We start from the raw sequence: 4,519 nt of genomic DNA, 5'->3' as shown, positions 1-4,519 counted from the left end.
TTGGAATAAGTAATATATGCATCAGGTAGAAATTGAAAATGTGCAGAGGAATACGCAATGAAAACAACTCTCCTTTCCACCCAAATCCCTCAGCCAGTTCCCCCAAATTTCACAGGATAATTTATGGATCTAAGTATTGTATTTATACATATAGATATGCATATATGCATGTGTGTGTGTAGGTAAATATATATATATATATATATATATATATATAAATTTAAAGGACATTTAGATTATTGCCAATCTTTGTTATTATGAATTATGCTCTGACTAATTTACCTCTGTATTTGTCATTTTATCAGTAGGATAAATTTCTGAAACTGGAATTATTGGGGCAAAAGTTATATACATAATAAATTTGTATGTATTGTGCTTAAGTTTACTTCCATAGAGATACAAACATTATACTGACACCAGTAATATAAGAGAACTTTCCCCAAGTTCTTAATAAAACAGAGGATTAAGCCCTTTTATCTTTACATATCTCTTAGGTGAACAATTGATATCTCTATATTGCTTCTAATTTGCATTTCTCTTATGATTGGGATTGAGGACGGTTTCCTGTGTTTAGATGCTCTGCCTTTTTCACTGTGGACTTTAGCCGTCTTTTGCTTCTTTTACTGAGTTGTTGATATAGTTTTACTTATTAGTAGGGACTTGTTATATATTAAAGAATTTAGCTATTTTTTTCTATGATATAAGTTGTGAATAGATTTCCTTGTCTTTATTTGTCTCTAAGTTTATTTATGGTTTTTATTTTCAGTAAAAAAGTTTGAATATGTAATGACATCTATTAGTTTTTAAATGAATTCTGGGTTTTATTTTATACTAAGATTGACCTATTTAATCTAAAATCTTCCAATATTTATTCTTACTTTTATGTCTCATTATTTTAATGTTTAAATTTTTGATATATCTGGAATTTATTATATGTATTTTTTTTTCTAGATTGGTACCTAGTGATCCCAACAATATATGTTGCTGAATCTATTTCTATATTGAATTTATATTGAATCTATTTCTATATTTTCTATTTTACTCCACTGATGTGTTTATTTGCATACCAAATACTGCTCTGCTTTAATTCTAACTGCTTTATAGTGTGGTTTAGTTTTCTTTTTTTCATAGTGTAATTGCTTGTGTATCAAGTAAAGTATAATGTATGTGTAGCTTAAAAAACATTTTATTCTTAATTTGATTGGAGGAAGTGGGCCCATCCAGACTTTTAAAATAGAAGGCCTTGACTGAAGGAAGACTGGCCTGACATATATAAATTATCTCAGGAGATATTAACATTTTTATGCTTTTTAAGCTTCCAATCTTAGAACATGGTATGAATTTCTATTTGTTAAAACAGTGCATGTCCTTCAATTGTATTTTAATATTGTCTTCATAGACCTATGCATTTCTTCCTAAGTTTATTCATAGATATTTTATCTTTTTGTTGTTTCTATATATGAATCTTTTCTTTCAACATATAATTTAAGTGGTTGTTTCAGTATTTATGACAACTGTTTGATCACATACATTAATTTTTTTCCCAGCCACTTTACTTAATTTTCTTACCTTTAGTAACAATTAGTTGATTCTTTTTTTCTTCTAAGTAAACAATTATCTAAAATAAGCAGTTTTAGGGGTGCCTGGGTGGCTCAGTCGGTTGAGCTTCTGACTTTGGCTCAGGTCATGATCTCACATTCGTGGGTTCAAGCCCCACACCAGGCTCTGTGCTGACAGCTTAGGGCCTGGAGCCTGCTTCAGATTCTCTGTCTCCCTCTTTCTCTGCTCCTCCCCTCTTCGCTCTGTGTCTCTCTCTGTCTCTCAAAAAAATAAAACATTAAATTTTTTCACATAAATAAAATAAGCAATTTTATCTAAGTAATTTTATCTCCGCATTTTGTATTTTCATAAATTTTCCCCCTTTTGCTTAACTTTATCCATTAGTAACTAGGAAACAAAGTTAAATAGTTTTGGCAAACTCCATGCTATTTTGTTACTGAACCTAGTTGAAAGGTTTCTAATGTTTTAAATAAAGAATGTGTGTCATAGTTCATCAGATAACTTTTCATCATCCGTAGAGGGTCACTGTCCTTATCCTATTAATATTTTAAATAATACCAATACACTTAAGATTGAACCACTCCATATATACTTGACCATTAGTGTATTATTCTCCACTTTGCTTTTTGATTCTGTTTGCTGATTTTCAGTCAAAATGTTTTGCTTGTTATTTATAAATTAGTTTAATTGTTTTCTTTCTTTTCTTCTTCTTCTTCTTCTTCTTCTTCTTCTTCTTCTTCTTCTGGGATCTTGGTCAAGCTTTGGTATTAATATCATAGAACTTTCATTAAAAATCAGTAGATTTCCTTTTTGTATGTGGTCTAGAAGACCTACAACATTTTAAAGTTTATTTTGAAATGAATGCAGTCACTCCTCAATGGGAGACCTCTTGGCTTTAGCAATGTTTCTTTTTCCCAGAAAGGGATCTGAATTGTAAGGACATTGAGTATTCTAGAGACAAAGCGTGATAAAGGGGAATAGGGGAATATGAAAGATGGTGGTGGCAGCCACCACTTAGCTCCTAGTGTTGCCTACTTGTGGCCCTGTAGGGCCTGTTCTTAAGAAGAGAAAACATTCTGCTGTGTACAACATCCATGAAGAAGCAGTGACATATTTGCTTCAATGCTTATTTGATCTTTTCACTTCATAGATATAGATTCCTAGATTCATTGATATAGATTCCTAGATTCATAGATTGTAGATGTGCTATTTTAACAGGTTCATGTTAAATGATTATGTAAATTTCTTCCAGGGCAGAAGTCTATTTGGGAACATTCATATTCTAGAAACCCTGATTAATTTTTGCTCTAAATTATTTATTGCTTTAAAAGAAATACAATATAATATATTTAATATATTATATATAATTATATATTAATATAATATATTAAATAGAATATAATATATATAGAATATAATAAACAGTCTGCTATAACTTCAAGTCAAACCGTTTTCATATAACATGTCATGATATGCTTGAAATTAAGGTCTAGCTATTATGGCTAACCAATCTTTCTGTAATATAATGTTCGCTCTCACTCAGAAATTTCCATTAAGTGTCTGTATCTACAAAGGCTAAGGGTGGATGAAATTCTTTCTGTAGAAAACTTGCCATATAAGAAGCCCTTGAGGGAACTGGGTGACAGGAAGGGAATCTGACACAGCGTTTTTCCTCAGTGAATTTTTAAACAAATACTCCACTTCAAGCCTCTGCACTTGTTTCAGCCACGATTTACAAAGTGAGACTTAAAGAGAAATCTGTCCTTCGAAAGAAGAAAATCATTGTCCTGTCTACCCTACAACTTGGAATTACTGAGATAACATAATAAATTAGAGCTACACATTTTCTTTTGGTTTTCCATCTATTGTTTTTTTTTTTTTCTTCTAACAGCATGTGACAAACTTCAGCAGGAACATGGCACTGTTTGAAATTACAGAAAGTTTAAAAACCGTACTCAGGTTGCTCAGTGCTCCACCCTCTCAGGTACAGCAAGACTATTAAATTGATACCAGAAGCATCCAACTTAAAATAATTTTTATTTTTTGTTGGGAATACGCTCCTCTCGTGATGTGCTAATTCAATATTTCATTAGCTTCTAATGGAGAAATGACAATATAAACTGAGACCTGATGCATTTTCCCAAAAGTAAAAGAACAAAGCTGTGTTTGTGACTGCCTCAAGATGTTGTACAGTGTCTCCTCTGTGATAGACAAGTCTGAATTTATGCCTATTTAAGACTCAGTGGTATCATCCTTATTGACTAAAAGGAACCTGATGTACTAATAAGGAAAGAAGAAACTTTTTTAGAAGAAACTAATAAGGAAAGAAGTAGCTTTTCCCCTTATCTGGACATTTTGTTAAATTGCCAGATAGCAAATGGATGGGGGTGGGTATGCTGTAGGAAGATGGATGCAAAGGCTTCTATGGTGATACATGATATTTTCAAAGAAGAAAACTTGTTAAAAGGACTTAAAAACACAATAGTGTCCCCATTACCTCTCTCTCTCCTATGGTACCTAGCCCAGCACCTTATCTACACAGAGTCATCCTTAATGTTGCTACATATATAAATACATGCTGTGTTATCAAGAGGAAATGGGGTATTCCACATAAAATAATATTACACATAACTGAAATTTAACTCTTTACTAGACACTTTATATTCCAAAATTTTAGGATGTCTTTTTTTAATGATGAAATACTTTATTAATATCTCTCTGTTATTAATCATTCTGGATGACTCAAGATTATATGTTGGTCCTTAAATATAGCCTGGTCTCATGGAGGCTGGGAAACATGAGGATTCTTTCCCCTTCACTAAATGATGTCATATTGCTTGGCTTTCCTTGTTTTAGAATTTGCTTTTTGTTTCTCCTCTCTACTGCCCCTTTTTGTTGTTATGAAATTAAATGTCTATAGACGTCAGAATTGGCTAGGTGATGCTTCGAGGGGGTCAAG

At 32.0% G+C, this 4,519-nt stretch overlaps 1 non-coding gene across 1 annotated transcript; it reads left to right on the top strand.

The window, feature by feature from the left end:
- The first annotated feature begins 1,641 nt into the window (after positions 1–1,641).
- Positions 1,642–1,725, top strand: TRNAQ-UUG (transfer RNA glutamine (anticodon UUG)). Its single transcript has one exon. It is a non-coding gene; the product is annotated as a tRNA-Gln (tRNA).
- Positions 1,726–4,519: the final 2,794 nt, after the last annotated feature.

This window comes from Lynx rufus, unplaced genomic scaffold, assembly GCF_022079265.1.
Source record: "Lynx rufus isolate CCGP_SWC_20201006 ecotype Redwood Valley unplaced genomic scaffold, mLynRuf1.p SCAF_5, whole genome shotgun sequence".
Lineage (NCBI taxonomy): Eukaryota > Metazoa > Chordata > Mammalia > Carnivora > Felidae > Lynx > Lynx rufus.
This window is presented reverse-complemented; position numbering and strand designations above follow the sequence as displayed.